The sequence below is a fragment of the Bos mutus genome, chromosome 7 (genome assembly GCF_027580195.1).
Source record: "Bos mutus isolate GX-2022 chromosome 7, NWIPB_WYAK_1.1, whole genome shotgun sequence".
In the NCBI taxonomy this organism is placed as follows: Eukaryota; Metazoa; Chordata; class Mammalia; order Artiodactyla; family Bovidae; genus Bos; species Bos mutus.
The window spans coordinates 46,480,804-46,487,775 of NC_091623.1; the positions used below are offsets into that span (position 1 = coordinate 46,480,804).

General features: G+C 45.7%; 1 pseudogene; it reads left to right on the top strand.

Moving 5' to 3' along the window:
• The first annotated feature begins 976 nt into the window (after positions 1-976).
• On the top strand, positions 977-2,009 carry LOC102273627 (histone H3.3A-like; annotated as a pseudogene).
• The last annotated feature ends 4,963 nt before the right edge of the window (positions 2,010-6,972 follow it).

A 6,972-nucleotide genomic window follows, 5' to 3' on the forward strand; every position in this document is an offset into this window, starting at 1 on the left:
GGCAAAGTCGGTTATTACTTCCAATTTCCTTGAGAAATGGAGGCTCTTCGGTTATTATCGGTTATTATTGGAATGTGCTTAATGTCTGCCTTCCCGCCCCTTTTCTGATTCTCATTACTGTTGTTCAGTCGCTCAGTGAGTCGGACGCTTTGCGACCCACATGGACTGCAGCACACCAGGCGTCCCTGCCCTTCACTGTCTCCTGGAGTTTGGTCAAACTCATGTCCATCGAGTCGGTGATGCCATTCAACGATCTCATCCTCTGTCGTCCCCTTTTCCTGACTTCAGTCTTTCCCAGCATCAGGGTCTTTTCCAGTGAGTCGGCCTCGCATCAGGTGGCCAAAGTATTGAAGCTGAAGCTTCAGTATCAGTCCTTCAAACGAATACTCAGGGTTGAGGATCGACTGCTTTGATCTCTTTGCTGTTCTGCTGCTAAATCAACTTCAGTCGTGTCCGACTCTGTGCGACCCCATAGACGGCAGCCCACCAGGCTCCCCCATCCCTGGAATTCTCCAGGCAAGAACACTGGAGTGGGTTTCCATTTCCTTCTCCAATGCATGAAAGTGAAAGTGAAGTCCCTCAGTCGTGTCCGACCCTCAGAGACCCCATGGACTGCAGCCTTCCAGGCTCCTCCATCCATGGGATTTTCCAGGCAAGAGTACTGGAGTGGGGTGCCATTGCCTTCTCCGCTTTGCTGTCCAAGGGGCTCTAAATAGTCTTCTCCAGCACCACAGTTCAAAAGCATCAATTCTTCTGGCGCTCAGCCTTCTTTATGGTTTAATCCTCATATCTGCACATAAGTACTGGAAAACTTATGTCAGCAAAGTGAAGTCTCTGTTTTTTAATACGCTCTCTGGGTTCGTCATAGCTTTTCTTCCAAGGAGCAAGTGCCTTTTGATTTCATGACTACGGTCACCATCTTTTTGGTAGGTTGGAATCCTGGCTTTGTCCCTCGGAGCCTTAGTTCACCTCCCTTTAAAATGGGCGTAATAGGCAGAGCGGTTTGGTCGTTCGTTGGAGGGAGCTTTCCCCGTGTTTCAGCTACTGCGGCTCTTTGGGCAGCATCGGCGGCGCGGTGGTCGGAGAAGCGGCCTAAAACTTCGGCGTTAGGTAAAAGAAAATGGCCCGAACCAAGCAGACTGCTCGTTAAGTCAACGGGTGGAAAAGCGCCCCGCAAGGAGCTGGCCACCAAAGCGGCCAGGAAAAGCGCCCCCTCTACTGGCGGGGTGAAAAAAACCTCATCGCTACAGGCCCGGGACTGTTGCGCTTCGAGAAATCCGTCGTTACCAGAAATCCACCGAGCTTCTGATCCGGAAACTGCCTTTCCAGAGGTTGGTGAGGGAGATCGCCCAGGATTTCAAAACCGACTTGAGGTTCCAGAGTGCCGCCATCGGCGCGCTGCAGGAGGCTAGCGAAGCGTACCTGGTAGGTTTGTTTGAAGATGCTAATCTGTGTGCCATCCACGCTAAGAGAGTCACCATCATGCCCAAAGACATCCAGTTGGCTCGCCGGATACGGGGAGAGAGAGCTTAAGTGAAGGCAGTTTTTATGCTGTTTTGTAGTAAATTCTGTAAAATACTTCGGTTTAATTTGTGACTTCTTTTTGTAAGAAATTGTTTATAATATGTTGCATTTGTACTTAAGTCATTCCATCTTTCACTCAGGATGAATGCGAAAAGTGACTGTTCACAGACCTCAGTGATGTGAGCGCTGTTGCTCAGGAGTGACAAGTTGCTAATACGCAGAAGGGATGGGTGATATTTCTTGCTTCTCATGATGCATGTTTCTGTATGTTAATGACTTGTTGGGTAGCTATTAAGGTACTAGAATTGATAAATGTGTACAGGGTCCTTTTGCAATAAAACTGGTTATGACTTGATCCAAGTGTTTAACAATTGGGGCTGTTAAGTCTGACCATACATCACTGTGATAGAATGTGGGCTTTTTCAAGGGTGAAGATACAAGTCTTAACCACAGTGTAACTTACAGTTTCCTTAAAAAAAAAAGAAGTAAACCTGGCAGCTATAGAATACACTATGTGCCTTTATAATAGCTATTTTATATATTGTAGTGTCAACATTTTAAATTAAATGTTTTACACTGACATGTGGTGGGGCGTGTTGTCTTTAAGGCGTGCAATTTAGAGTTTGATTGGGTTTCTCCTGAGTAGACTACACTTGTTTATGTAGTAAAATGCTTTGCGCGTTATACCTTGCATAAGTCCTCATTCTACTACATGTTAAACTAACCTTCTAGCTGATAATGCAAACACTAACGGGGAGGGGGATTTATTTATAAGGGCTCTAGACTATAATACAAGTTATTCACACCAGCATCATCTGTTACTAATATAGTAGTTAGTGCAGCTTTTCTTTGTGTTGTGATTGGTCTCATAACTAGGTTAAACTTTTCTCTACCAAGCGGGAACAACACCGAACTTTTTTTCCTTGTGGGGTTTGTATTATAACTTAGGGGGAACTTGCTGTGGGGGAGGGACACAGCTTCAGCTTATGGAACCTCTGCCAGTTAAAGTGGTGTTCATGTGGCATAGGTTCTGGGAAAATCACTTGATAGAGATGGCTTTCCAAGTGGTTTTAAAATTTATCCTTCTATTGAAGTTTTTAGGTCAGTTATGTACGTTGACTAAATTTACAAATAAACTTGTTTATTCAACTAACAAAAAAATAAAATGGGCGTAATAAGTGCTATAGAAGGTTGCAGTGACGAGGAAATGAGGTAAGCCATGGGAAAGCACATAAAACAGTATCTGCTTGATATATTCAGATGTGCAGTATTTATTGAGCACCTACTATGGGCCTGCTCTGGGAAACACAAAGTGAATAAACCAGACGAAACTCCTGGCCCTCCCAAGGCTTAGGAGGGGTGACAGCTGGTAAACAAGACAAATTGGCAACTGTATTAGTTTCCTTGGTCTGCCATGACAGAGCAATCAAACTGGGTGGCTTTAAACCACAGAACTTGATCCAGAAGTCTGAACTCAAGATGTGGGCAGGATTGGTTTCTTCTAAAGGATCTGAGGGACAATTCATCCCAAGCCTCTCCCCCAGCAATCCAGCTATCCTTGTAGTTCTTGGTTATAAACATGTCACTCCAATCTCTGCCTGTCATCACATAGCTTTTCTCTTTCCTCTTCTTTTCTTATGGGGACACTCCTTTCTCTTATTGTGTGCTGTGCGTGCTAAGTTGCTTCAGTCGTGTCTGACTCTTTGCCACGCTATGGACTGTAGCCCTCCAGGCTCCTCTGTCCGTGGGATTCTCCAGGCAAGAATACTGGAGTGGGTTGCCATTTCTTTCTCCAGGACTACCCTTTTCCAGCCCTCCTTAGTGTCATCATTGGCCTGAGAGATTTTTTCCTTTTTTGGCAGCGTTGCATGGTTTGTGGAATCTTAGTTTCCCAATCAGGATTTGAACCCAGACCCTGGCAATGAAAGCGTCAGGTCGTAAACCACTGGACTACCAGGGAATTCCCAAGAGCCCAGAGCCAAGCTCTTCCAGCTGAAAAGACCCGATGCCTCTCAGAGCTGGGAGCCCCTGATGCTCCGCTTCTCAATAAAAGATTCCCCTGCATCAGGTCTCAGAGACCTGGGCAGAAGAGGATGAGAACTGCCCAGCCACATCCCACTGGGCAGGGCACTAGAATCTCCTCTCCAGGACCTAGTGGGGGGAGACGGTCTGGGGGTCAGTTTTGTTATAAAGGGACTGAGTAGCTCAGGCTTGTTCCTCCCTCTTTCTTCTCGCTAAAAACAAGAATACAGATTTCCCTTCATTCGTGATAGGGTGGTTGTTTAGTCGCTGAGTCGTGTCCGACTCTTTTGCGACCCCATGGGCTGTAGCCCACCAGGCTTCTCTGTCCATGGGATTTCCCAGGCAAGAATACTGGAGTGGGTTGCCATTTCCTTCTCCAGGGGATCTTCCCTATGCAGGGACTGAACCCAGGTTTCCTTCATTGGCAGGTGGGTTCTTTACCACTGAGCCACCAGGGAAGCCCTGTGATGGGGTTATGTCCGAATAAACCCATCGTAAGTTGAAAATATAATAAATTGAAAATACATTTAATACAGTTAGCCTACTAAACATCGTAGCTTAGTTTAGCCTAGCCTATTTTAAACGTGCTCAGAACACTCACATAAACCTACAGTTGAGCAAAATCATCAAACACAAGCCTATTGGATAATAGTGTTGAATACCTTATATAATGTATTGAATACTGTACTGAAAAATTTTTTAAAAAGTGTATCTGTTGTTTACCGCTGTAACCACATGACTGACTGGGAGCTGAGGCTCATTGCCAGCTGCCCAGAATCATGAGAGAGCGTCTTACTAGTCTAGCATATCACTAGACTAGCATATCACTAGTCCAGGAAAAGATCAAAATTCAAAGTTTGGTTTCTACTGAATGATTGCTTGCCCACATCATGAAGTTGAAAAGTCTGAAGTCAAACTATCAAAGTTGGGGACTGTCTATGATCATCTCTACGAATCAGAGTTATTGTGTGGAGGGATCAAATGTGAAACCCGTATAAAGATGGAAGCAGCAGATAGCCCTGGACCCACAGTTGTCTTTCATATCTTTGTTTGGGGTCTTTCCTGACTCAGAAGCTGACCCTGAGATGAGAACTCAAGGGTACATACAGTACTCAAGACATGACCCTAGGAAATCCCCACTGGAGACGGAGACCTGAGACACGGAGGGAAGGATCCCTGCAGTGGGCGCCACTGAGCAGATGACAAAGTGGGCGCCTGAGGGTTAGTCCAGCTGTGGACCTTAGGGAGACAACATAAGAGTTTGTGTCTCAAAGAGGTCCCACCCAGGTCGGGGCCGTGTTTATTTTCCTCTCTATCATGGGCTTGGGGATGATCCCAGGGGTGCTGGTGGGGTCTGGGAAGTGTTTAGGACATTAGTAGCGGGCAACAGTGATATGCCAACTGGGTTAGAGGGATCAGCGTGACCAGCCAAGCTGTGTTTGGCAAGGGTAAAGGCCGCTTTGATGTAAACAACAGAAACTGGGGCACATGATGTGCTCCAACATCAACATGGTGCTGGCAGAAAATTGCATGGTCATTCACCTCTTCCTGACTTTTCTAGATCTTTCTATGTGCAGTCTTTCTCCTTTTGCGCAATTAATAAACTTGTATTCATCCTTGAAAACTCTGCTTGGGTGACCCCTTGTGGCATACTGTGGTTACTACAGTTTTGCTCAGCTCTTTCAACATGCTGCTGCTGCTGCTGCTGCTGCTAAGTCACTTCAGTCGTGTCCGACTGTGTGTGACCCCATAGACAGCAGCCCACCAGGTTCCCCAGTCCCTGGGATTCTCCAGGCAAGAACACTGGAGTGGATTGCCGTTTCCTTCTCCAATGCATGAAAGTGAAAAGTGAAAGGGAAGTCGCTCAGTTTTGTCCAACTCTTCGCGACCCCATGGACTGCAGCCTACCAGGCTCCTCCATCCATGGGATTTTCCAAGCAAGAGTACTGGAGTGGGGTGCCATCGCCTTCTCCATAGTGGTGGCCAATTAGAATTCAATCCTAAAGGAAATCAGTCAGTCAGTCCAAAAGGAAATTAACCCTGAATATTCATTGGAAGGACTGATGCTGAAGCTGAAGCTGAAGCTCCAATACTTTGGCCACCTACTGCAAAGAGCCAGCTCAATGGGAAAGACCCTGATGTTAGGAAAGACTGAGGGCAGGAGAAGGGGGGAGCGGCGACATAGGATGAGATCGTTGGATGACATCACTGACTCAATGGACTTGAGTTTGAGCAAACTCCAGGAGATAGTGAAGGACAGGGAAGCCTGGTGTGCTGCAGTCCATGAGGTCACAAAGAGTTGGACATGACTTAGCAACTGAACAACAACACCAAATCAGTTCTCTGTCCACCTGGGCAAAGTGACTGATTGGTTTAATAGGAGGAAGTGACCAACCAAGGCCAATTAGACTCTCCCTTGAAAGGGATACTGAGGGCTAGAAGGGAGAAAAGCACTTTCTAGAGAGGTTTTTGAAAATGCAATAGTGAAGGCCCAGGGCTATTACAACTGATCTTCTGGAAGAAGCTCTCTACTAACATACTCTTTTCCTCTGTGGAAAAGAGGCATGTTTTCAGCTCCTGAAGTCATAGGTCTACTTTCTACATATATTACAAGTAGTTGTCCTTTGTTGCTTAATCCACTTGGAGTTTAGACTCTGTCCCTAGCAATTGGCAAGCCCTCCACTAATACATAGCTGCTCTGGATTCTTGAGTGATTGTCCCCCCAAAATCTAATCATTCCGTTTCTTATACTTTGAACTTCAGTATCTTGTATTGATTTTCAATCAACACCTGGTTTGGCCCAGGTTGTAATTGCTTGTTTGCACAATTAATCTTTCTTGATCCTGACTTATAGGGACAATGTGAGAGTTTGCGTGGGTCACTGTTTAAGGCTGTCAACACACTTTTTCCTTCCCCTCTATCATGGACACATGACACAGGTTCAGCCAATCAGAGGTCTTCCCTGGGAAGCTTCTGGAATCGCAGAGCTGGAGAAATGTGAGTCAGGTACAGACATAGCCATCTTTGCATCTTGGCATCTTGGTCCTGTTTAATCCTAGATCCAGCTGTAGCTGAGACTTCATAAATTTTCATCATTTCCTATCCCTTGAAAATACTCCTCCATTTTTTTGTGGTCCAGTTTAAATTATATTTCTGACAGTAGAAACCTAAAGAGTTTCTGCTAAACCTATCAAATTAAAAAAGATACACTAGAGACTTCCTCGGTGGTCCAGCGGTTAAGAATCCACCTTTCAATGCAGGGGACAAGGTTTCAGTCGATGGATCTGGGAACTAGGATCCCACATGCAGCAGGGCAGCTAAGCCTGAGTGTGCAACCAAGACCCTACCAGCCAAAAATAAATAGATAATTAATAATAATAATAAAAGATACACCACCCTCCACTTTAAAAATGAGGGGAGGAGGAT